Source organism: Lissotriton vulgaris, chromosome 1_1 (genome assembly GCF_964263255.1).
Source record: "Lissotriton vulgaris chromosome 1_1, aLisVul1.2, whole genome shotgun sequence".
NCBI lineage: Eukaryota > Metazoa > Chordata > Amphibia > Caudata > Salamandridae > Lissotriton > Lissotriton vulgaris.
In genome coordinates this window covers 1,955,064,250-1,955,091,622 of record NC_141685.1, presented here as the reverse complement: position 1 = coordinate 1,955,091,622, position 27,373 = coordinate 1,955,064,250, and the positions used below count along the sequence as shown (strand labels likewise).

At 52.1% G+C, this 27,373-nt stretch overlaps 1 protein-coding gene across 10 annotated transcripts in view; it reads left to right on the top strand.

The window, feature by feature from the left end:
• The window catches only part of FRMD4A (FERM domain containing 4A), an 814,406-nt gene that overhangs the window by 745,295 nt on the left and 41,738 nt on the right, over positions 1–27,373 (top strand). The window lies entirely within an intron of this gene.

Here is a 27,373-nt window from a genome sequence, read left to right as displayed (position 1 = left end):
TGAGTGTGAGTGAGGGTGAGTGAAGGTGGGTGAGGGTGAGGGGTTGAGGGTGATTGAGGGTGAGGCGTTGAGGGTGAGTGAGGGTGAGGGGTTGAGGGTGAGTGAAGGTGAGGGTGAGGGTGAGTGAGGTTGAGGGTGAGTGGGGGTGAGTGAGGGTGAGGGGTTGAGGGTGAGTGAGGGTGAAGGTGAGTGAGGGTGAGTGAGGGTGGGTGAGTGTGAGTGAGGGTGAGGGTGGGTACTCCTCGATGACGGGCGTGGGTGGGGGGCAGTGCTGGAGGATGTGGCGGGGGGGGGGGGGCGGGGCGGTAATCGAAGAACAGGGCGAGAGAAAAAAAATCTAAATAAGAGAAAAAAAATTAAAGGAGAAAAGACAATTACCGGAGAAAAGAGAGGCTACATAGACGTTGCTCGGGGGCGGGAGGGGTTTAATAGGTGCCCGGGAGGGTGAGAGATAGGCGGGAGCGGAGCCGGGTTCAGAGTTACAGCTGGTTTGTGGGCAGAGAACGGAAAGTGCGTCCGGGGAGGGTAGAGGTAGCGAGGCCCGAGGAGCGAGAGGAGGGGAGAGCCAGCGGTGAGCGATAAAGGGTTCGGAGAGGTAGTGCTGAAGTGATGGGGAAAGGCTCGCGATAAAAGGCCCTAAGGGAGAGCCCGTGCTGGGACTGGAGAAGGGCGAGGCATGGAAATCAAACCACGGGGGAGGGCAGGTGAAGTGTGGCCGGGGGAGGAGGCTAGCCAGTGCGGTGGGCGGCTGGAGGGACAGCAGAGGTGGAGGAGAGAGAAAGAGGCGGGAGGGGCTGGCACGAAGATGGAGCGGGAAGGGTGGCAGTGCAGAAAGAGTGGTTTGAGCCCTGGGGAGAGGCCGTGGGAGGGAGAGCAGTGTTATTGTGTGTCGGGGGCGTTGTAGAGGGAGTGAAGGACTATGTATGTGTGCTGTTTGATATAGCGCCAGCCTTCACCCAAATATGATAGAGCGCTTTACATTTGACGATTGAGTCCCAGGTAGCCACGGAGAGTCAGTGGGTGAATGACGATAAAAGTGGGGCAGTATAGAGTCAGTGATATGGGGAGATAAAGTGAGGACCGCCAATCCCTGAGGAAGAGGAAGGAGGAGTAGCAAGTGCAGGAGGAGGATAAGGGTGGATGAGGAGCACGTGCTGCAGGAGGGAGGGGGAGTAAGGCAGGAGAACCAGTGCTGGGGGGAGTAGAGTATGGTCGCGTGCCAGAGAGGGGGCGGGTGCACTGGGCCGAGAGGGAGGGGCGCCGACAGTGTTGAGAGCAGCAGGTGTTGTGAAATGGAGATAAACTGGGCGGAACAAATAAATGATGAAGGCAGGAGATTGGGACTAGGCGCGAAGACCGGATGGAGACTTTAAAGGGGGTGGGGGGGAGAGTGTAGAGGCAAAGTTTGTCAGGTGCAGAGTAATGATGGTACATTTAGGGCCGACTTCTGATATGGGCGAACTGGGCCCAAGCCCAGGGCGCCAAGCTCCAGAGGGGCGAAAAGAACTGTCAGCACAACTACCCTTGCAAACACCAACACAACTCCTCTGTTCCTTTGTCCAGTGATCTATTCAAAGCGCTATCTAGCCCCCTGCTGCCACACATCAACAGCCCCGCCCCTCCAAACAACTTGGAATTAGCTTCACAGGGGGTGGGAGCTACCTTGTGGGTAACTCGAGTGAGGGGGGGGGAGATGTGTGTTCTGACACAAGTCAGTGCTTGATGTAGCCAGTCAGGGACTGGCCAGGCAGAACCGGCCTTGAGCACGGGCGAGCTAGACCCAGGGCGCCAGGGGAGCACCGAGGTGCTTTATTAATGGCATGCAGTCAGCAGACTAAATATGGCTCTAGGGCTTCATCGTATTCTTTTGTTTTTCATCAGTTTTTTTCTATATTCCATAGGCACAACATTTTTACCGTCAACTAACCCTCCTCCCTCAACTAACCTTCCTCCTCCCTCAACTACCTGGCACCCCCTGCCCACATCCCCCAACCGGCCCCTCACCAACAGCTTGGCTCTACCATGGAGCAGTTGATCTGTGTACAATTTAGGGGGGTGAGGGTGATGGCGGAGATGTGTGTGTTCAGAGGCCACTCATGGCTCTGATGTAATCAGCCAATGACTAGCCGTTGAACACAAAAGGGACCCCTTGTTGCCTTATTTTACGCACAATCGGGAGCAAGGGCGAAGTTCTGGTGCCGCCCAGGGCGCTATCTGAGCGAAGGCCGGGCCTGGGCTTGAGAAAGGAGGATGAGGAGAGAAGGCCGGGTCTGAGGAAGGACTGTGGAGGAACATTAGGGTTGTGAAGGACTCAGGGTGAGAATAGAGGACCGGAGAGCCGGGTCGTGGGGTCAGGGTGAGGAGGGAGGTGAATGGGACTAGAGAGTGCGAATATTCGTCGATGCAGAGAGAAGCAAGAGCAATGCCCCGAGCTGGGAGCGAGATTGGAGGGCTGGAGGGCCTGCAGCAGGGAGTGGAGACCGGGCCCTGTGATTGGTAGAACGGCTCCTGTCTGCGCCAATGGCAGCTCGTCACCGGGGCTCACTGTTGCTGCCTGACTGAACTTCCCTCAGCAGCCCTACAGCTTCAGGGCCACGGAGATAGAGGGAAGGGAGGGACGTGCCTCAAAACGGGTCGGACTTGGACAGAAAACCAGGCATAAAGAATAAGAGAGGCACTCAGTAATGAATCACATAGCTAACAAGGCGTATTTCAAGACTCGTCGAAAATACATGAAAGGCGAGCCTGCAGCCTTTACCTTGGACGCGCAGAAACATTTTAGCGCTCCTTGCAGGTCTTCCTCTTTCGTCCTGCTGCTTCCTTCTTCCCCCGGGCTGCCGGGGGCGGGCACTTCCGGCCGGCCGCGCTAGGATTGGCCGGCCGGCCAGTCACGGGGTTAGGAGAGACGCAGAAGTGCCGGCAATGCCGGACCAGACACGGGGGCGTTCCCGGCGTCCCGTGACGTCGGCAAAAGCCAAAGAATGTCGGGAACGCCCCCGTGTCTGGTCCGGCATTGACGGACAGGCCCCTCGTCCAATGGCAAGGCTCCGTTTACGGAGCCAGCCAATCAACGACGAGGGCCGAACCAAGCCACACTACAGTTATCATCAGGTTTTCGCCTGCGCCGAAAAGATGCGCAGAGCGCATCTTCGGCGAGGCAAAACCTAAAAAGCGCTCACCGTGAGGTCGCGTTTTAACTTTATGGTGGCAGCACCTCTTTATGTTTATACACAGAGCACCCACCACATGCCGAGATGTCGTGCTTTAACTTAAAATACTTTTTTTTGTGCGCCCGCTTTATATTTACAAAAAAAGCACTCGCCGCATGCCACAACGATGCGCTTTAAGTATCCGCCACACTGCGTTTCAGCCATCCTCTAACTAGAGCCATCCGGTGTCTACCTACGTCACAAATGCATCATCTCCTAAGGAACAAGTCTCGCAAGATTTTTTCTTCAGTGTATGAAACTCAGCAGCAGTGTATGACACTTCAAGCTTGCCCCAGAACCTGTACAGAGTGCAGTTTGAACACACAATGACTGGTACACACTGCAGGGTACAGATACAGCCCAATATAAACCTGAGGATGCACAGACTTTAGCATAGTGTCAGATGCTCGGCACAGACCACAACAGGTGGGTTATGCCGAACACTCAGACCAGTGTGCACGCAGCCCAGCATGCAGTGCAGATACACCCACCACAACGAAAATTGCAGGCTTCAGTCACACAGCCCGACACAGGATGCATACACAGCTGGATGGGAAGAATCTGACAGCACAGACAGCAACAGAGACAATAGCGCTGATCACCACGCACTACGCAACTTCATCACATTACTACCCTAATCAAGTTTGGTTCCAAAAAGGGGCTTCCATCGATCGCCCGTCCCACCTACCACCTGACGAGAATCGGTTTGTTAGTGGGCGCTGACACAGAGACCCCACAGGTAAAAAGTGCATATAATTGACTCTCCGAGTGGCTGCAGCTGGGAATTAGGGATTTTTTGATTTCCTCCCTGAGAAATCAGTTCTTGCGATCTGTTGCGTTTCGTCTGCACGTGCAGGACGGTACTATCCCTTCTGGGTCAGAAACAGGCGCGAGCACAGCAGAGGGATGCCGCAGCCGAACACACACGATCACAAGGCATTCCTGGCTGTTTCATGCAGGTCCCATACATCGTTTAAAAAGCTAATATGTTTACTTTTAAAATATAATTTTAAAAGCACACTGGGAACAATGGCAACATTATAGGTACTACTTTTGATTTTTAGCTTTAAAGATTTTTTTTTTTTTATGCCACACCGCGCTTCAGCGATCCTCTGGCAAGAGCCATCCGTTGCCCACCTATGTCACAAACGCGTCATCTTCTGCAGCCCCCTCTGTCCCTTCCTCCCCAGTACTGCTGCTACGGGCCCAGGCACCATCCTAGGCCACCGCAGGAAAGTGCTACTGGTTACTGCACAACTCAAGCCGTCTTCCGCGTATGTTTTAATAAAAAGTCACCTTTCTGAAGTCTCTTTGAACTGGAAGAAAATAGAGAGTGTGGCATGCAAGAATAAGGTTCTGAGGCACCGCCATGTTGCAGCTGCCACTGCACTCATGGGAAGAGATCCAGTTCTGCAGCTGGTCACAGAAAGGCAGGTTTTACCACCTGTAATGGGCATTTATGCACTGCTTCTGGGGATTGGGGTTCCCGTCAAGCGCTACTTTCTGTTAACCTGTACTGTGGGGTTTAACCATGTCCAGTGGGCAGTGACGATAGTATGATGTTGCTTCAAGGTCATTACTGAAAGTTTGAACAATTGGTGTTACATTATTTGCAACGCCAATGGCTCAAACTTTCAGTTATTTAGTAATCATCTCTGCTGTGAGGTGAAAAACCCTGCAAGAAATGCAGAAACACTGGCCCCCTTTCTGCCTTCTCTGGCCCTCTAGAGAAAGAACACAACCTTTTGTAGTGGGATGGAGGGTTTGGGACTAACCAGTGCTTTAAATGGGAAAACATAAGTGCAGGTACTCATTGAAATGAGATAGAGGTGTAGTGAGGGGGGGCGGGGCTAAGGGCAAGACATGATGATACTTAACAACTTCTATATTAGTTGCAGCACATACCAAAACACATAAGAAATGTGTTTATATTAACAAAGCAGGTTAACTCATTACACAAAATGAAATGCGATAATATCTTAACATTTTCTTTTTTTTTCCAATAGTCGCACCTTCTTAATGCCCTACTGTTAATTGCTGTTCTTTAGCACAATACTATATATTTTTGAGCATCTCAGTAGGAAGAAACTGAAAATACCACCACTTTGAACCAAAGCTCTTATGGCACAAAGCAAATGAAGCAAATCATCATGACCCTCCCCAGACGACATCTCTTGTCTCTTCCATCAGTCTATCCATTCATCCTTTTATCCTACTATTCACCTTCTGATGTCCACTATTTAACCTTTACATTCTGCCGTCTATTCAGTCTTTCATCCATCATTCAGTTTTTCACCATTCCATCTGTTCACGCTTCATATCCAAACCTATCCATCTCCAAACCTATCCATTCATCCTTTCACTCATCCCTGTGTTTATCCACCCATTTGTTCATCCATCAATCCTTTCACTCCTTTATTCCAGCCACCCTTTCATTCCATCCACCCTTTCACTCAATCTCACCTTTCACTCATCCATCATCCACCCTTTCATTTAGCCTCCCTCCCTTTCATTCATCCATCCAATCTTTCACTTATCCACCCATCATCCTCCCTTTTATCTAGTCATCCACCCTCTTTCACTCATCCATGCTTTTACTCGTCCATTCATCTATTCATCCATCATCCATCTACACCAGGGGTCTCCAAACCGGTCCTGGAGGGCCGGATCCATGCCAGATTTTTTGGATATCCCCATTGAGATACATGTAGTAATTTTAAAAATCTGGCATGGATCCGGCCCTCCAGGACCGGTTTGGAGACCCCTGATCTACACATTCCACCCTTGCTCACTCATCCATCCGCTCACTCACTCGCCCACCCACCAACCCTCCCAACTACATTATTTATGAATCTTTGTCGCTGAGCAGACATGGCATACAAATGCAATCAAACACCTAAACATAAGCAGACGCACAAAAGACTCAGGTATGATAAATCCATGTTATACTCTTCACCTACCATGGCTTTTTTAATTGCCACCAGGGCCAGACTGGCCGTAGCCTGAATGCCACTGCCAGGGGACTGCCATGATTCCTGTGTTTGCACAAATGCACAGGATAGTGTGAATGTGATTACCAGCACAGGGCCTGAACGGAATCTGCTCTGTCAAACACAGTGTGATGGTGAGCACCCGAACATTATTTAAATGAGCCCTGCTTAATAGCTCAGTTGGATCTCATATCGGGGCCACAGACGCGGTGCCTTGGTTGCAGAGACACGTTCCACTCCTGCTCACCAGCACTCACAGCCAATGTGCCTACCTTTTTATGAGTACCGGTACTCTCCTCGGCAGTAGAGAAGTGCGGGTACTCAGAGTTATAAATCAAAGAAGTGCCGGTACTCAGTACTGGTGAGTACCGGCCCAATTAAAGCACGAGGACTAACCTATTTTCCTTCCAGAAAAAGCTGAACAGCAGCAAGGCAAAGCGATTCTCACTTCCGGTATGCGTCTCCACTTCCGGTTTGCGTCTGCCTTGCCTGAGCTGCTCGCTATGTGCTTGGCACTGTTGGAAAGTCAAGACACAAAATGGCGCTTACACAAGAGACATGCTGTTAAAACCCGGACCCTGTGCTGAAAGTGTGTTCGCTGCTGGGCTCTTGCTGTTTTGCTCGTTGTTTTTGGCGGAGTCCACGTTTTATGCTGCAGTTGATTGACCAATGCACTGACGAGGCTGAACACTCTGGCTTTTACAGATTACGCCTTTTGCAGCTGCGGAATTTTTTCTATTCCTCTTTTATATGGCAGCCACTTACTGAAAACAAAGTTTTATTCCTGTTTGAGTTGTCTGGTGTGCTTTGGATTAGCACAGACTTTAATCACTAAACAAATAATGATAGAAACAGTATGTTAGTACACGAAGTGCGTCTATTTCTTCCTCGCCTTTTAAAAGCATCAATGTTAATATCATCATATACCGGTTACATAGTGTTCCTTGTTTTCAGTGTAACTCCTGTTCCATAATCATCAGTTGCTATATTGCTTGGGTCTGTCCTGGATTTTGCAGCCGATCCATGGCATGGATTCTCGCATATAATTTCCCAGGCTGCCCAAAGGGTGCACACAACTGACTTGCTTCTTACTTCACTACTGCCATTTTCTGGTAGGGGGAAGCAGGGCCAGACTGGGACCCGAAACCAGCCCTGGCAAACTGCTCAACCGGCCCCCCTGGGGGGCTGAGGGGATGCGGCTGAGCTGTTTGCAAGGGCCGGTTTCGGCTGATTTTCTTACCGTGGGCCAAAATTGCACGTCACTGGAAAAAAAATGCCCCCCCCAGGGCCCCAAGACCGGCCCCCACACTGGCAGCCCACCGGGGAAAGGCCCAGTGCCCGACACTGCCAGTCCGGCCTTGGGGGAAGCATGAATGTTTCTACATGTGTTAGACGGACCGGGAGGGTCGGCCGAGGTTACGGGGAGAGGTCTCCAGGGAGAGCCGTCTCCAACGACTGTACAGATAAGTAACTTCCCCCCCACAGACGGACACCACACAAGGTTGAAGGTTAACGAGACTTTATATGCAATTCTTAGGTTACGATGATGGATACAAGGAGGTCTGGACTCAGGGGTCCCCTCGGTTCTAGTCTCTGGTTTAGGAAAGGGGTAGCGGGACAGTCTTTGTTACCAACGAGTGGAAAATAGCTCTCAATCCTCGAGCTCGGCGTTCTAGATGATCGGGCCGCGGCGGAGCCAGGCAGGTCCCGAGATGGACGAAGGAAAACGACGGTCCGCGGCGGAGCCTGCAGGTCCCGGTGAAGATGACGGTTACAACGGTCCGCGGCCACGCCAGCAGGTCCCGACGACGATGAAGGTGATGAAGATTACGACGGCTGTGGCAGCGCCAACAGGCAGGACGATGGTGCACAAGACAGAGCTACGGCAGCGCCAGTAGTCCGTCCAGGATGAGTTCCTCTTTACGTCTCTCGACTCCAAGATACAACTGCCTTCCTGCTCTGGAGCTGCCCCAGTTATAGGGCTGGCGTGCTTTGATGTCCGGACCCTCGCACTTGGAGGTCGGGAGGTCCGGGATGAGGGAGTCCAGACACCCAGCAGGGGGGTGGAGCCAGCGCCCGGGGAGGCGATGGGCGAGCGGCACTTGGTGGGGGAGAGCCATCGGCACCTCTTTCTCCCATTGACTTGCCAAGTAGCCCGCTCACCTCCTGGGTGGAGGGTGGTGCCGGAATGTCTGAGGCCGGGCCAGGCCCAGGGTTGAGGTCGATCGGGGGCCAGGCGGCCTCGTGGTGGAGTGTCCAAGATGGCGCCCCAGGCTGGGCGCGTGGGCCGGCAGTGGATCGGACCCACGAGGTCGACATGCTCGAGGGCAGGGGTCCCTGAGGGGACGGAGGACGTGCAATGGTGGTGTGTGGTACTTGCGGGACTGGACTCAGGCCTGGTTGGGCCGGGGGAGAGCGGCCCTTCATGTGGCCTGTCCAACATGCGTCCCCCCCAGCTGAAGGCGGGGAGAGTTACCCATCCTCTTGGGGACTCTCCTCGTCGAGGCGGAAAAACCGGGACAGGCCATCCGCGTTGGCGTGATCTGGCCCAGGCCGGTGTTCGACTGTGAAGTCCATACCTTGCAAGGAGATGGACCAGCGTAGCAACTTTGGGTTCTCCCCCCGCATATGCATCAGCCATTGCAGGGGTCGGTGGTCGGTCTGCACCCGAAAGTGGGTGCCAAAAAGGTAGGGCCGGAGCTTCTTGAGGGCCCATACCACAGCGAAGGCTTCCCTCTCTATGGTGCTCCAGCGTTGCTCCCGTGGTAGGAGTCTCCGGCTGATGAAGGCCACCGGTTGATCAAGGCCTTCGGTGTTCACTTGAGACAGGACTGCCCCAATGCCCTGGTCGGAGGCGTCCGTCTGGACTACGAACTCCCGGCTGTAGTCTGGGGCCTGGAGCACAGGGGCGGAACACATGGCGGCCTTCAATTGTTCAAATGCAGTTTGACACTCTGGGGTCCAGGTGACTTTCTTGGGCTGGTTCTTTGACGTGAGTTCTGTGAGGGGCCCCACTATGGTACCATAGTCTTTCACGAACCTTCGGTAGTAGCCCGTGAGGCCCAGGAAGGCTCGTACCTCGGTTTGGGTGATGGGGGGCTGCCAGGCCTGGATGGCGGCAATTTTCAGCTGTAGAGGGGCCACTAGGCCGCTTCCCACCTGGTGTCCGAGGTAGGTTACAGACCCTTGCCCAATTTGACACTTGCTGGCCTTGATCGTGAGGCCAGCTCGCTGAAGGGCTTGCAGCACTGCTCGGAGGTGGTGGAGGTGCTCGGTCCAATGGTGGCTGTATACAGCGATGTCGTCTAGGTAGGCGGCGCTGAATCCTTCGAGCCCCGCCAGGACCTGATTGACGAGCCGTTGGAATGTTGCTGGGGCATTCTTCATGCCGAAGGGCATGACCGTGAAATGGTAATGGCCATCGGGGGTGGAGAAGGCAGAACGTTCTTGCGCCCGGGGTGTGAGGCCGATCTGCCAATAGCCTGCTGTCAGGTCGAAGATGCTGAGGTAGCGGGCAGCTCCCATTCGGTCGACTAGTTCATCTGCCCGGGGGATGGGATGCGCGTCTGTTCTGGTGACCGCATTCAAGCCCCGGTAGTCTACGCAGAACCGGAGTTCTGGTGTGGTGCCGGGGGCAGCTGCTTTGGGGACCAGTACGACAGGGCTGGCCCAGGGACTGTCTGAGGGCTCGATGACCCCGAGCGTGAGCATCTTGGCTATTTCTTCCTGGATGCAGGCCCGTACCCGGTCTGGCACGCGGTAGGCCCGGTGGTGGATAGGGGGGCTGTCCCCGGTGTCCACATCGTGCACACACCAGGAAGTGACACCTGGGGTGAGGGAGAACAGGCTGGCGAACTGTGATAGGAGGGCTTGACACTCTTGGCGTTGTTCTCTGGTGAGGGCCTCTGAGAGCCGGACCCCATCCACGGAGCCGTCTTGCTCTTGAGTCCGTAGGAGGTCAGGGAGAGGCTCGGAGTCTTCTTCAACCCCAGTGTCTGTGGCCATCAGGAGGCTGAGCTCTGTTCGCACAAAGTGGGGCTTTAGTCTGTTAGCGTGGAGGACCCGGAGGGGGTTCCGGGAGGATTCCATGTCGATGAGATAGGTGGCAGGACCCTTGCGCTCTATTACTTTGAAGGGCCCCGTCCATTTGTCTTGTAGGGCGCATGGCTCAGTGGGGGACATCACCCATACCTGTTGGCCAGGTTCGAATTCAATGGATGAGGCATTCTGGTCATACCATTTTTTCATGTCCTCTTGACTGGCCTCTAGGTTGGCCTTCGCTAGTTCTCTGAACCGCCGGGTCTGGTTGCGGAGGGTGAGGAGGTACCGGAAGACATCTGGAGGGTTCTTTAACGGAGGCATCTCCCAGCCTTCTTTGACGAGACTGAGCGGCCCTCGCACTGGGTGTCCATATAGCAGTTCAAATGGGCTGAAGCCCAGGGATTTCTGGGGGACCTCTCGATACGCGAAGAGGAGGCACGGCAGCAGCACATCCCACTGGCGACGGAGGGGCTCTTCCAACCCCCCGATCATTCCCTTTAGCGTGCGGTTGAACCGCTCAACGAGTCCGTTCCCTTGAGGGTGATAGGGGGTTGTGAATCGGTAGGTGACCCCGCACTGTTGCCAGAGGGACTTCATGTATTTGGAAATAAAGTTCGTGCCTCTGTCGCTGACGACTTCTCGGGGGAAGCCCACACGGGAGAAGATCCCCATCAGGGCCCGGCCGACTACCGGGGCTGTCACAGTTCGCAGAGGAACAGCCTCAGGGTAGCGGGTGGCGTGGTCCACTAGCACCAAGATGAATCGATGGCCTTGTTTTGTGCGTGGGTCCAAGGGCCCCACAATGTCTATTCCGACTCTCTCAAACGGGGTAGTGACCACGGGAAAAGGTTGCAGGGGGGCCTTTAGTTTGCGGCCGCTCTTTCCACTGGCTTGGCACGTGGGGCAAGATCGGCAATGCTGGTGCACATCGTTCCTCATTTTGGGCCAGAAGAAGTGGGTCACTAGGCGACTGTAGGTTTTATCTTGTCCCAGATGTCCTGCCAGGGGGACATCGTGGGCCAGGTTTAACAGGAAGTCTCTGAAACGGAGGGGTACCACTAGTACTCGGTTGCTCCCCAGCTCGGCGATTCTTTGCTCGCTGTACAGCAGGTCATTGTCCCAGTAGACCCAATGAGTTCCGGAGGTATCCCCTGCGCTTTGGGCGAGCGCTTGCTGGCGGAGTCCCTCGAGGGAGGGACAGGTCTTCTGTTCTTGGCGAAATTGTTCTTGCGTGGGCCCCCCTTCTTGAGGCCACTGGTCGAGGTTAGCGAGGTCGGTAGGTTGGGCTGGTTCGGAGGGAATGTTGCGGTCGGTGTTTTCGGCTGGGGCGACCGGAGGCGGTGGCGCCGGCCATTCGGGTTCTTCTGGCCGGTGGTTGGCACGGGCGGCCATGGAACGGGTGGTGACGCACGCCCAGTCTGGGACGCCCAACATCCCCAGGTGTTCCTTTCTCTCCACGGCGGCCCACGGAGAGCTTTCCAGGTCATTGCCCAGGAGGCAGTCTACGGGGGCATCGTCTCGGACCGTTACTTTCAACATGCCGGAGACCCCCCCCCCATTCGAAGGGGACGCAGGCCATCCGACACAGGCTTTCCGAGTTATCGGCTGATCGTACAGGGCAGAGAATGTTCGGTAGATACTGTTCTGGGGCCACCAGGTGACAGCGGACGGCTGTTACACTGGCCCCGGTGTCACGAAGGGCTTCGGCCTGGTGTCCATTGATGCTCACCCATTGGCTGTACTTCTGGGTGTTAGCGGGTAGGGGGACCCGCGGGACCATGTCTTTCCCCCCTAAGCAGGCTAGGGCCATGGCGGCTGGCTCCCACTCTTGATGCTCTTGTTCGTACTCTTCCTGCTCCTCGGAGATCTGTTCTTCCCCTAGGGCTGCAGCGGCCACTTGGCGGGGTCTTGGGCTCTGGTACTGCGGGCAGTTTGGGTCGTTCGCATAGTGGCCGACTCGTTGACATCGGTGACACGTGACATTGGCTCTGTACCCCGGTCGCGCTGGGGTGCTGCCCCGGTTGGCCGGGGGGGTGGTGTTGGTAGTGGGGGCGACCGGGGCGTTGTCTCTTCCTCGCCCTTGGCCCCCTCCTCCTCCTCTGGGTCGGTGCTGACCATTGTTGTTCCGGTTCTGTTCGTAGGACCCATTCCGGCCCACTCTGGTGATCTCCCACCGGTCAGCTTCGGCTGCGAGCTGCCGGGGATCCGTTAACTTGCTGTCGAGGAGGTGCTGGCGGAGTTCAATGAAGCAATTGTTCGACAGATGCTCCCATACCATCAGATTAAATAGTTGCTCGTAGGTCGTGACGTTGCTTCCTCGGATCCAGCCCTCGAAGGCTCGGCTAAAGTATGTTACATAGTCCACCCAAGTTGTACCCGGGATGCGGGTGCAGTCTCGGAACCTCTGACGGTACATCTCGGGTGTGAGACCATAGCGGGTGAGGAGTGCCGCTTTCATATGGTCGTAGGAGGTCATCTGGTGGTCCGGGAGCTGTAGCAGGGTGTCGCGGCCCTCATTGAGGAATCTTCCCCAGAGACCGGCTCCCCAGTCGCTTCTATCGATCCGGTGTGCAGTCATAGCGATTTCATAGGCTTTAAACCATTGCTGGATGTCGTCCTCTCTGAAATATTCTCGGACAACATCTTTGGGGATGTGTACCTTTTTGTCTGTGGTCCCTGAGGTGGGGGGTCGCTCGGGCACCCCTGCTTCTTTATTCTGCTTGCGTAGGTTGATCTCGGCTAGGTTCCGTTCGTGTTCGTACGCTAGTTTCTTTTCCTCGAGCTCCCTTTGTCTCTGTTTCTCCTCTCTTTCTTCTCGGAGACGCAGGTGCTCTAAGTTGATTTTTTGTTCGGCCAACTTAAGTTCAACGTCCATTTTCAGTCGGGCCATTTCTAGTTCGTGTAGTCGGGTCCTTTCTCTTTCCTGGATCTCGTCTTGCGAGAGACCCGTTCTTTGCCCTTCAGGGGCCGTGGTCGTTTTTTCTACGGTGCTTTGATCAGGGGTTCCGGCAGCCCCGGTCTCTGCCCAAGATTCTAGGGCATGCTTAAAATCGTCCTTGGTACTCAGTCCGGTGGTAGCGATACCCAGTTCGATGCAGAATTGTTTTAGTTCACGATGGTTGTACTCCTCCAATTTCTCCATTTGGAATTTCTCGGTTGATCCGCTCTCTTTCGTGGTCATTGTGACTTCGTCGTGGGGTGAGCTACTCTCTGTACGTTTATGCGGTGATTCGGATCGCGCCGCTGGCCACCAATGTTAGACGGACCGGGAGGGTCGGCCGAGGTTACGGGGAGAGGTCTCCAGGGAGAGCCGTCTCCAACGACTGTACAGATAAGTAACTTCCCCCCCACAGACGGACACCACACAAGGTTGAAGGTTAACGAGACTTTATATGCAATTCTTAGGTTACGATGATGGATACAAGGAGGTCTGGACTCAGGGGTCCCCTCGGTTCTAGTCTCTGGTTTAGGAAAGGGGTAGCGGGACAGTCTTTGTTACCAACGAGTGGAAAATAGCTCTCAATCCTCGAGCTCGGCGTTCTAGATGATCGGGCCGCGGCGGAGCCAGGCAGGTCCCGAGATGGACGAAGGAAAACGACGGTCCGCGGCGGAGCCTGCAGGTCCCGGTGAAGATGACGGTTACAACGGTCCGCGGCCACGCCAGCAGGTCCCGACGACGATGAAGGTGATGAAGATTACGACGGCTGTGGCAGCGCCAACAGGCAGGACGATGGTGCACAAGACAGAGCTACGGCAGCGCCAGTAGTCCGTCCAGGATGAGTTCCTCTTTACGTCTCTCGACTCCAAGATACAACTGCCTTCCTGCTCTGGAGCTGCCCCAGTTATAGGGCTGGCGTGCTTTGATGTCCGGACCCTCGCACTTGGAGGTCGGGAGGTCCGGGATGAGGGAGTCCAGACACCCAGCAGGGGGGTGGAGCCAGCGCCCGGGGAGGCGATGGGCGAGCGGCACTTGGTGGGGGAGAGCCATCGGCACCTCTTTCTCCCATTGACTTGCCAAGTAGCCCGCTCACCTCCTGGGTGGAGGGTGGTGCCGGAATGTCTGAGGCCGGGCCAGGCCCAGGGTTGAGGTCGATCGGGGGCCAGGCGGCCTCGTGGTGGAGTGTCCAAGATGGCGCCCCAGGCTGGGCGCGTGGGCCGGCAGTGGATCGGACCCACGAGGTCGACATGCTCGAGGGCAGGGGTCCCTGAGGGGACGGAGGACGTGCAATGGTGGTGTGTGGTACTTGCGGGACTGGACTCAGGCCTGGTTGGGCCGGGGGAGAGCGGCCCTTCATGTGGCCTGTCCAACAACATGCATATTTGAAAACAATCACTTTTAAGAAATACTTCTCAATGCACTGATCTAATCGGATGTACTAAGGTGACACAGTTCTGCATATTAATGAAATACACTTTTTGAATTTACCTGATCATATTTCACATGTTTGCTGCAAGATGTCTTTAAAAATTAAGGTGTTCCTAAAGTTAAGCGGTGCGTAAAACCCTAGTTACTTCCTTTCTTTAACTTCAATTAACATTTGAAGAAATGCTTGCTCGTTTGTTTAACATCTTTTTTTTAAAGTTTAATGGAGTCGAGTAAACAGCATCCCAGTGCTTCTGTGAACCAGGGGTCCCATGTAAAGGTTAGGCAGGCCGCATACCGCCCTCGGGCCGTACTTTGAGTATCACTGGTCTAGAACCACTTTTCGGAGGCTGAGAGCCCATTTTCTAGTTCAACCATGCCACTTCCTCTATAATGTGGTATACCTCGGAGGGAGTGAAGATTGGAGGTCCTCATAGGTTTTGGACTTAGGTTGTAGGGGAACCCCCCCCCCCCCCCCTTTGATGTTATAGCTCATATAATATCCTACAGGGGACTCACCCCAGAATCCTTTGACTGTATTATGGTACCATGAGTGCAGTTTGTAAATGGCTACCTGAATCCTTAAGTGGTGTGCAAACATCCTGATTATATATGTTTGTAAATACATTATCTGCATTAGGTGTATATTGCTCGTTGCATCCTTGAACGTCACATCTCTTGTTAAACAGTGTGGTCAATCAACGGGCTCATGCAGTGATCACCGCAAATAGGAACAAGCATTTACAATGCAACGGTTTCGCCTTTGTAAAAGTTAGAGCTATTGTCATTGTAAATGACAATTTTTTTTATTTATGTGTTGGTTTTGAAAACAGATAAATAAATGGCATTGTCATTTACAATGCCAATAGCTTAATCTTTCGCAAATGTGAGACCTATTGCATTTGCACCCACACGCACACACACACACACACACACAGAGCCACCCACACAGAGCCACCCCCACACACACAGAGCCACCCACACAGGATTGAGGGCGGAGGGATGGAGGGAGAGAGCAGCGTGAATCTCTCCGAATCTAATGAAAGCCCTTCCTAAGCCTGATGTATTGCACCTGGCAGTCACTTGGTCTGCTCTAGCTATTGAATAATTGAAAGGGTCTGATCGGGGGGAGGGGGGACCTTCCCGAGGAAGTGTCTCTACACATGTACATTTCCAGGCGGACCTGCTCGGCTCCCCCTCTCTGGAGCAGCTTTAAGTGTTCCACTCTTGGTTGTGTGTCTTTCCTTCCCTTGTTTATTCGTTTCCTGTCCCTTGCGCTCTTTCTATGGCGGGCGTTTTTGCGGCGGTGGGAGGCGCTGTCTCTTCCGGTGACCAGAGAGAGCAGACACGAGGGGCACAGATTGAGCGAGGAAAGAGGAGGGGTGAGAGGAAAAGAGACGGCAGGAGGGGAGAGAGAGTGAGAGAACGAGAGAAACCGAAACTGTAAGAGGGAAGAAAGAAAGCTGAGAGGGAAAGATGTGGAGAAAGCACAAGAGAGAGGGAGAGAGAGAGGGAAAGGGGACGGAGTAAAGGGGTAGCAGCGGGTCATGGAATGAGCCGAGAGGGCAAGAGGTACATTTGGAAGAGGAAAGCAAAAGAAAGATAGGGCGAGTACAATGTATCAATGGAGGATGTGAGAGGATGGGAGGGAGAAAGGAAAGGAGGGGGCATCCGAAATGGAGAGGAGTGTGTGAGGACAACGGTGAGCGGGCAGGAGGGACGGCGAATGGAGGAGGTTGAGCTGTGTAGGGTGCGAGGAGAAGAAAGAGAGGGAAAGGCAGAGCGGGGAACCAACAAGGAAATAGAGGGGAAACGCGAGAGGGGACGGCTGGGGCAGAGGGGTGAGTGAGGGCAGAAGAGAGGGAAGGTAGGGGGACATTTAAAAAAGTGTGAACGGGACTGATGAATTGGGAGGAGCTGGGGAGGGAGTCTTATGGGTGAAAAAGACGCGAGGGACAGATAGGAAAGAGGACGAGAGAAGAGAGCCAACGGCGGGCAGAGGATGGGGATGGAGTGAAGACGGGCAGGAAAGGATCACCAGGGAAAGAAGAGAGGACAGTAAAGGGAGGGGACGAGATTAATGAACAGAGGCCACTGGGGTAAGAATAAACTGTTGGCGAAGTGTAAGCTTACAAGAGAGGCGGAAAGGAGTGCGGGGGAGATGACAAGTTTTACTCCGCCCCACCAGGCAAAACATTTGTAAACCCCAACTCCACCTGGGTAGATCCAGTCAGAAGGGACACCAGCTTACTGGGTGCCGCAAAGGAAGTTACGGCGTGGAAGGGTGCAGAAAGAGGTGCGTGTATATTTCTGAAGATTTATCAATATGCAAACACACCATATGTAAAGCTGTCACTGTGCCTCTAAACGCTGTTAACAACAATGGCTACAATGAGCCGACTAACAAAACGCTAATTGTATTGCCTCCCGGACACACTTTCCCAGCGATTCGACCAAGTGATAAGCAGATCTCTCCAGGAAATTATTAACCCGCTCAGCTACCTCATCAGCACGCATTCAGGCTGCCCCGTGCCAGCCCCGGCCACCCACCCTCTCAGGCGCGAGGCTAGCGAAGGAAAAGAGCCATCGAAAGCAATATGTCTTGCTTGGCGGGGAAGGGGCCATTAAGCACGGGCACACGGACAGCGGGAGGGGGGGCGGGAACGGGCAAACAGACAGCAGGAGGGGTGCGGGTTAACGGGCACACGGACAGCGGGAGGGGGTGGGAACGGGCACACGGACAGTGGGAGGGGGAACGGGCACAAGAAGGCAAGAAAAATAAAACAGCACTCACCTGGACATCTTCCGGCGGCAAATGATCAAAACATGGCGTCCAAAAAAATAAATAATAGCATCCGCCCACCGCCGCATGACGTGGGCAAAAGCCTAAAATTCTCGGGAACGCCCACGAATCTGCTCCGGCATTGACGAACAGATCTCTGTTCCAATGGCTAGCCTCCATTTATGGAGCTAGCCAATGGAACAGAGGGGCGGGACAACACACACATACTGTACACATAAGATTTCGCCTGCGCCGAAAAGCTGCGCGGGGCACAGCTTTCGACAGGCGAAACCTAACGATCATATTACCCATGACATCCCTAAGGTAAGAGACCTAAGAAAACATGGACTGTATGGGCATTTGACTTGTGGAGATATATGAGGCAGCCTCGAGGCACAAAAAAGTAAAGGAAAAAGGACCAGTTATTGAAAAAAGCAAAATATCAATAGATTCCAAATAAAGTGAATGTCTTTTGTTATTGACTACGAGGTTTCAAAGAGTGCAGTACGAATCAGAGTCGTTGCGGGACAAAGGAGTGGAACCCCATCGTACCTAAGTGCATTTGATATGATCAATAATATTTGACAAAGTGGATGGTCGCAATTTGGTAGCAGATGAGGCTCAGCTTGAAAAGTGCCGAGGCTTTGCTAGTGAGACAGCAGAAGCAGAGCATGCGCAGGAGGGTGAGGGCGTCTAATTATTGTATCATTAATAGGCAAAGGATTATTTGCAAAGGAAAGTTTCGCAGTATTTATTAAACTATTGGTGGCTCTCTTGTAACCACAGGGAGAGATTCAGGTTGTGCAACAACATGAACCCCTCTCCACTTTGGCCCTCGTGTACACAGTCCTTGTAGAGCTATAAATGTGTGACATTGGCATCATCACACATTTTACAATCACTGCAGATTTAGGTCCTCGTGACCCGTGATCATTTCCTTATTTCCCCGCACCAGAATTACCATGACCTGCCTGGGATCCTGGTTATTAGGGGACAGGAAAGTAACAGCAATTCGGAGTTTTGGAGAAACAACATACGGAAATCGGATTTACTGTGCCGATTTTACGCTTTTGCCCAGGTGCTGCATTGAGACTCTGCGCGCGAGCAGGAGGTGAAACACCGTGGAACTCCAGTGTTGCCTCACACTTCTAATTTCACTGGGGTAAGTAACCGCTGTTAACACCCTCAACAGAATTACCGGGCCGCTCACAATTTGGGCTTTAGAGTCACACTGCATATGTGGTAATATGACACCACAGTACCGTAAAACATTGTGGGGTCCACCAGCAAAAATTACATTCGTTATTCTCCATTTATGAGTGGGAAAAACCTAATACCGCGGAGGGAGAGGAGGAGAGAGGGGGAGAAATAGAGGGGGAGAGAGATAGTGTGTGTGTGTGTAACAGAGGGGTCGTGGGGCAAGCGATTACAACATTCTTACATTCTTCCAAGTTCAGTGTGATGGTTTGAGTTCAGGAATATCACGTGGACTCTGCTCTGCTGATAGTCCACAGCACTGACCAGTGCATTTACATGGGACGTGAAAGCCTGTTCCAAATCCATCAAAAACACCTGGCTCTCGTGCATCTCCCAGTAGCTGTGGCCAATCAATGGTAGTTTCAATGCTCTACTGGGCCATTGGAGCGCCTCAGTCTCTGGTCCATTCAGGCAGACCTCCACCATCTAGCAGTGAATACGTCGCATAAACTTGTACATATAGTTCCGGTACTGTGATTTGACCCCCAGTCAGGGGATGGGCTGCGCACACTGGGTAACATAGATGGTGTGATTGGATGAGGTTCACCTGGGAGCACACGTGTTGATCGACATTGGTGCTAGGGGGGATCCCTGTGGAACCTGCAGCGGAGCCTCAAGTTCTTGGATACGTGGGTGCAGGGCGAGGACTGAATGAGGGTTATTATTTAGGTGGCGCTACAACTATGTGTAACTTCAACTTGTAGCGCATCTTCTCAGCGTGCGGCCAGAGCGCATCTTTTAGCACAAGCCACGGCTCCCTCTCCTTCCTAGAGATCAGGGCGTCACTGCAGGCGAAGTCACGTCAGGCCGTTCCCCCTCGAGTGTCACTCGAACTCCTCTTCTATCGTACAGTGTGAGGCGTGTGACTCACGAGCTGCCGCCCAAACCTCGGGGTTTCACTGTTGGCGAAGCAGGGCCCCTCTGCCAGGCCGAGCGAGGAGACAAATGCGCTTCATGTGCACTTCCCATAGGCAAGAGCCACATGTGTGTAACGCGCCGGCACTAATGACAGGGAAGGCTGGTATTGATTGAGGGGTGCAGCATTGCGGTGTAGGGCGTTTGGGGCATGAAAGTAACAACAAGATGGATTGGTTATCCCACGATCACATAGGGGCGGGAACCGCACACGGACAACGGGAGGGGGGGGCGGGAACCACACACGGACAGCGGGAAGAGGGGGGGGGGGGGGGGCGGGACCGGCACACAGACAGCGGGAAGCAGGAACGGGCACTCACCTGGACTTCTTCCGCTTGCACACATTTTACGGGATGTAATTTCTATCTTCCGAAACATCGGGATCAGCTGCGGCTCGGCTCGGGAGGCGGGGATCTGCTGTGGGAGGGGAGAGGGAGGCGGGGATCTGCTGTGGGAGGGGAGAGGGAGGCGGGGAGAGCGGATCGGGATCAGCTGCGGCTCGGGAGGCGGGGGAGAGGAACGGACGGCGGGAAACGTGCACAGGACAGCGAGGAGGGGGGAGGGGGGACGGCGGGAGGAGGGACACGGAAGAAGGCAGGACAGCAGCAAGCACGGCCCGGCCGGACCAGATTCGTGGGCGTTCCCGGCTTTTGGCTGACGTCGCGTGACGTCGCCAAAAGCCAAAGAATCTCGGGAACGCCCCCGAGTCTCCTCCAGCCATGACGGACGCCTCTCTGTTCCAATGGCTAGCCTCCATTTATGGAGCTAGCCAATGGGACAGGGGGGCGTATTCCAGAGTCCTTACTGTAATCAAGAGATTTCTCTGGAGGCGGAGCCTAAAGGCTTCGTTCCCCAGCGAAACCTAAAAATATGTTGGCTGTTTGCCTGGTGTCCTGTGAGTGACCCATGAGTCTCTCATCGAAAAAGGGAGGGGCGCTTCTAGTGGGGCTTTCCTCTGAAGCGTCATCTTCGTCTGTGTGATGAGCAGTTTCAAGATGGAGTTGTTGTTTTTTTTTTTTCAAGCCAGCTGACTTGCAACCAGGATACATGTGTGTGTGCCTGTCCTGGACGCGGTTCCCAAGGCGCTTGGGAAAGAGATGAACAGCCACTTGACTTTTCTCAAGAAGGATATCCTGTGCGTTAGTCAGACCTGCAAGAAGTCATTATGTTTGTTTTACCTGTGTGTGTTCTTTTTTTGCTTTGCATCCTGTCTGTTTTAGTTATAATACAATCTTATCTGGTATTCATGATACAAAAGATTGCAGGGGCCGTTCACCTAGAAGACAAAAATCAAAAATACACTTGCATAGATGCGAGACATAACATTTCTACTTTTGGGTATAGTACTTGAAGTTCAGATCTGGTTTATTAATGGTCTATGTATTTATAAAAGATCATTAATTTACAGAGGTCATGTGCATATACCTAAAAAGACTTCTTCATAAATGGTATTCCCTCTCCACAAAATGTTATTTTGCCCCATTTACATTTAGGCTGCCAAGGCATTCACTTTTATGCAAGCAATTAAAGCATACGATGGGCGTAGCTGGAAGTAACATCATATAATCAAGATTGTGTCCACAAGTCTGAACAAACGACACGCTATATAGAACTCATACATATAATAAAATAAATGTCCGTCAACATGGTCACCATGGCCAAGTCCTCAGAGACCTTGCAGCCATGAACTTCATGCCAACATGTGCCATCTATGCAGTCCTGGCACCAGCTGTGCTCTGGTGTCCAAGATGAAGTAGTGCGGCTGCCCCGCCTCTGTCCACCATGAATCTGAATTCATCCACGAGGTGGGTGCAGGACATCCTTTCCACTTCAGTATAGTGTTACGGCTAATGGAAAGGGTTGATGAGTTGTTATAGTAGTTACTCTGTTCTTTCTATGCCGTACTCGACCAAGAGGAAAGAAGAGCATGTAGTACCAGGGGAATCTTACCTCTGCACAGGGATGGGTTTGTGGGGCTGTACGGTACTTTCAGTGACAGATGATTGTATTTTAAGTGATGACCAAAGCACAATCGAGAAGTTTATTTTTCACATGGAGCTCAATCAATCTGATCTCTTTCACCAACCATACATGGCAAATGTTTTTGCTGTCAGTTTATTTTTTATTGGTTCTTTGTTGAACATCAACTTTATGGGACGGAACTTTAATGGACCGGTCTGTATACCTGGATGATGGAGAGTGTGGCATTTCTGCCCATTGTTTTCATAGTGTTGATGAAGTGGGTCACTGTCCCTTTCGAGTCTGTGTATTGTGACCTCCTTGTTGATAGCTGACCGGAAATGAGTTAGGAATGTGTCATAGTCTGTAAGACATATGTGGTCTTTAGGTTGTGCTGTGTTGATGGGAGACGTGGCTTGGGGAATGCTTGCACCAGGTTAGAGTAGGGAGTATTCTGTGAGAGGTCAATTAATATCTGTTCCACTTCTTTGTAGCTCAAGGTTGATTTTTCAAGGTTTCATGTGAAAACCTGAACTAGGCTGTGGTAATATGTAAGTCTGTGAGATATGATTTGGGTGAGTTATAGGGGTAAACATACATTTCTGAGAGGTGGACCTCTACGTGCATTGTGGATGTCTGCTCTGGTGTAAGTCTCATCTGCCACAATCAGGTCGTACTGAGGGGGAGCGTGAGGGGGAGTGTGAAGCAGCCGAGCCATAGGATGCGGTCACTGGGGTCCTTGTGTCTATATTTCATTTAAATTTCAACAAGGGGCTAATGTTCCTGTGAAGGATAGAGAGGAAGGCACGGTCTCTCAAAAGATGGAGAGTGCCTGGGTCAGGGACAGTCAGCTGGACTGTTTATGGTGCCCTCACACATCCCCTAGAGGATGTCATGCTTCATCAGAGTGCGGTGCTCCTCGTCGGGCCGGCACTGCAATGCCCTTCGGGTTCCCTGATGGGTCACTTTGGTGGAGATCTTTTAAGAGGCTGCAGTATGATGAGTGTGGGTGAGGTGGTTTGTGACCTGAAGTGGTGGGGTGTGAAATAAGGAATTAAAACTAGTAGGGGGGATACTACACTATACTTTAATGAGGGGACCGCCCTTGCAGGGATAAAAACCTGTTGGCAGGTGAGTGCCACCTTGGGGTTTGAAAGGAACCCCTGTAGTCTGGGTGCTTGTTGGAATTTTGATTCTGTACGGGAGCACAGACCTTTGGACCTCCCAATTAGGCGCCCTGTCCCCCCGTACACCCGTCTCTCTGGCAAGGGGTCTTCTTGAAACGTATATTTCATTAAAACCATTGGACAAGGGCTGGAGTGGACCTGTGTGCAGGTAATAGTGTGAAATGTTTCTTTTTCATCAGCTTAAGGGGACAAGTGAACGTGAACGGCTACACCGCTAGCAAAGGTAGCAGATCGCTGTGCGCATTCTGTGTAGCACAACTGATTAAACAAATTGCGGATTCCTTGGTGAACACAGTGAATGCCCGCAGCAGTGCGCACCTCTGCGGATTAAAAGTCTTTCAAATAAGGTATGCTTACCAGTCTCTTACCCTGACTGCATACTTCTCTTCATACACTTGCTTTGTAAACAGGGCTTTAAGTGGGATGAAACAACTGGGTGGTCTCTGAAAGGGGTGTGGTCTATATAATTTAGGGCGTGGCTTAAAAACATGCACGCTAAAAATCTGTGCTTAGCATAGTGTGCCGCCCCACTAGTATTTTTCTGCTTCTGTCATTGCATCCAGATATATAATACAAGTAGCACTACACCTACAACAAGCCAGAGCTATTGGCTTTGTCAGTAGTTGTTAGTTGCAAATAATAAGTAAGCAAGGACTATGGCTTTGTTGTACATATTATTGAAAATGCTTCAGTTCTGAAATGATGAGACTGTAAAAGAACTAAAACGAGTCTCTTTGAGGTTACACCAAAGACTTTGAGCAGTGGTACTGCTGGAAATGGAGAGCCAGATAGGGACATGTCTCGGCACCTGCTTTTAAGAACTGCCGGTGTTGAGCACTGGCAAGACCCGGCCCACTTGAGGCCCTGTTTGGAAGTATAACTAAACTGGATAACTCAAAGTCGGTGTTCGCGTGCAAGGACTGTCCTGGAAGGGAAGGAATGCTGAAATGGCCGGGCAGCATTTCCCAGAGTTGGGCCTGTAAGTTGCTCGCAGGAGAGTTATATTAGTAAAGGTCTTGTTTGTCTTGGCCGACAAGGAGCGAAGGAAGAAGCCAGGATTAGTAACAACGACACCACATGCCACATAACAGCAGCCGAGCCAGGCTTTAAGTGCTAAACTCTTACAGACGAGGCCCAGAATGATGACGAGGCGCATTAGGAGGAGGCTGCCAATCCCAGGTCAGATTTAATTAATGTGGAGACAGGGAATTTAAGCCAGGAAATCTTTAAAGCTAACCTGGCCCTTGCCTGTGCAGACAGCAGAAGTCTTTATTACCAGTCGTGTTTCATTGTGAACCATCTATTCCTGTTTACTTTGAGGAAATGTCCAGCATTACTTTCGTTTCATTCATAATGTGCTCTGCTTCGTCGACCCGGAAGTTCATGAAATCTACTTTGATGCTGCTCCTGTGCATTCACTATGTTAATTCCTGTGAACGAAGTTGGGGCTGTGGGTTGAGTCTAATTGAGAATAGGCGCGTGGAGGGATGGAGGAAAGAGATGGTATCGATTGATTGTCTGAACAAAGACAGAGAAATGTAGGTACACTGCCCTATGTTCTTGCCCCTCCCACTAAAACAGATGTATTGTCAATCAGCCTGATTTAACGTTATGCACTGATTGATCTATGTTGCAAAAGCTAGTTTGTTTTTGTATGTAATGTATTATTAGTACGTTGTTATCTGAAGAAAAAATATAACTTTTTTTTTTTAAGAAAAGGACAGACAAATGGATAAGGGACTATCAAAATCAAATACAATATGCCACGGAGCTTACTAGCGCCAACTGTGAGCGAGCTATAATAACCTTTACGGTTCGGTTTCTGACCTGTAAGGTTCTAGGACCTTCAGGTTTTCGTTGAAGGTCATAGTTTTAAGTGCACTGTAATACTAACTAATTCATAAAGTCCTTTTCTTTTTACAAAGTAAAGAACTGTCTGGACATTCAAATCCGTGAGTGTAGTTCTCTTTATCGCCTATTGCCTGGTCATTTCTGTCTGCCCACGAACGCCAAGAAAAGGCGTCGCAAGATTGCAAAGTATCCGCGGAAACCAGGCCTGCGATCTTTCTGCAAACCTTGCAGAGCGCTGTGGCGGAGAGTGCACGTGCAAGGCCTGGGTGGGCTCCTCGCGCCGGACTGCTGCCGAGGCAGGGCTGGCCCTGGCATGCACGTGTGATCCTCTGCAGCAGAGTGTGCAGGCCTCCTCTGTAACCCGAGAGACATGGAAGTGAACGCAGGTAATGCAGCATGTCTTAGCAATGTGCGCAAATCTGCCGTAAACAAAGGGCGTGGACTCTTTGCTTCCGCTCCCGAATCTCCGTGAGTTATGCATGTGCCATATGTTGACGTGATGAATACGTCGGATATTTAAACGCGGTTCCCACACATGTGCTGACATTAGGCTCCGTGGTGTTCACCCGGGAATATCTCACAAAAATGTGAAACCTTGTAACCATGAGAACTGGCGCGGGCTCATTCACCTTTCCGTCCCTGGGAAAGGCCGCGCGCCGCAGTGGGAGGGTCTGCGGCGGAGCAGGGGCTCGGGGGCTTCTGGGGGATCAGAACCAGCTGCCGGGGGCGCGAGGGGCAGCCATGGAGGAAGAGCGGGTCTTCACTGGGGGACGAGTTCAGCTGCGCGCCCCACAGAGGACCTGCTTCACGGAGCTCTTTGTCCCAGATTAAATATGCTGTTCACATAGAGGTAGGGAGCTTCACAAGGGGACTCGATGGACAAGAGTGGACCGCCCTCCTAGCAGTTTAGTTGGGATCAGTCTCCAGGGCGATGCCTTCCTGAAGTTGCTTTCAACCTCAGCCCTTCAGGCGAGCCGTGGTCTGTAAGGATGCATCTTTCTCAGGTACCTGCTGTGTTTGGAACCCGCACAGGACACACCAGTAAGATTTTCACCAGCCAAAAGCATCCGTGCCACGAGAGCAGTGATGCTGGGCTGCCGTGCTCTCTGAGCGTCAGCTGTTGCTGTGATAGTGGTGCCATGTGTGAGGCTGGAATGGAACAGAAGCAAAAAGAACAATTGATGGACAGAATGCAGAACAATGTCATACATTCACCCAAGTACAGAGATCTGGGCCTAAATCCATCGTTTTTTTTGCTCCCCATGCCATTCCAGTTTGAGCCCAGGCATATGTAAATCAGTCTTGACCCTGCGCCCAATGGGAACATTCCAGCACGAACTGCCAGGCCAGGTCCTCCCTGGACTGGAAACAAGTATCCTAGGACCCGTTTTGGGGTTTCAGCCCTCATCAGCCACGATAGCTTGACTCCAGTGGCATGGAGAGCACGGGACCCATGTCTGGGCATACCCGTCCCACTCGGAGTGACAAATGCAAAAAGAACAATTGATGGACAGAATGCAGAATAATGTCAGACATTCACCCCAGTACAGAGATCTGGACCTAAATCCATTGTTTTTTGCTCACCATGCCATTCCTGTTTGAACCCAACCATATATCAGTCTTGACCCTGTGCCCAATGGGAACAGTCCATCCCAAACAGCCATGCCAGGACCTCTCCAGACTGCAACAGAGCTTCGTAGGACCGGTTTCAGGGTTTCTCCCCTCATCAGCCAGGATCGCTTGACCCCAGTGGCATGGAGAGCAAGGGACCCACGCCTGGGCACAGATGGGGCACCTTTCATTCTGTGCATAGGTTTCTTCAGCTAATGCTGGCCCCTTTTCAGAATAGACGAATAACCCTGCTAACACACACTCATTTCGTGCTGCCCCTGCTGCCAATGAACGTTATCCTAGCATCATACACTTTATGCCAGCTGTAATGTGGGGCACATTATAGTTGGCAGAACATTATGTATGATGCGCAAAAATGTCCTACTCTGAGCAAATGCCCTGCAAACCAATTTTCTGCCCGCTGGCAGGAATGTGCCACTCTGCATGTGTGCTGGCACCTATTCTGTGATGTGGTATGAGGGCAGTTGCAGTCCCAGATTGCACCTTATCAGCCCGTGGCAACTTAGAACCTTGCAGCGTGCTTGGAAAGCTGAAAACATTAGTCCAAAAGATTTGTGCCCGCTGTGTGATTGATCATCAGCTCATCAGTGCTTCTACCTCGAGCACTTATTGGAGCCTGGCTAATTATGCTGACCAGGCGATCTGTAAAAGGCCTCCTGACTTAAGGGGGTGAGGGGGAGGGGAGTTAATAAAAGAAGTGTTGCAGATTCCTGTAGAGACAGAGACTACGTTTTTCCCCCCACTGGCCAGCACTCTGCTTCAGGGGCACAACGAGCAATATATCCGGCTCCCCCTGCTGTTCTCCAGACCCCACTGACTTCCTGAAATGAAACCACCCACCGCTGATTCACGAGAGAGCCTGCGACCCATTTTTGATCAGCTGGAACATTTCACTTTATGACCTCATAAAGAGGACTGCGCCTGCTTGACACTTAAATATACAACTATATTCAACTGAATCAAGAAACGCCTTCTAAAAAAGTTCTAAATAAGTGATGTGCAGTTTTTATGTGTGCATATTTTGGCTTTTGGGTATTTCTACCATAGGGAGCAAATAATGAACTCACCAGCCTTTTATTCACTTTTGTGTTGGTTTTTGGCTGTGACTTGGAACGATGATTTAGATGTTATTTTTTGTAGCAACAGGGCATGATGTTTCTCGCAGAAATATATTGAATAGCAGCTGG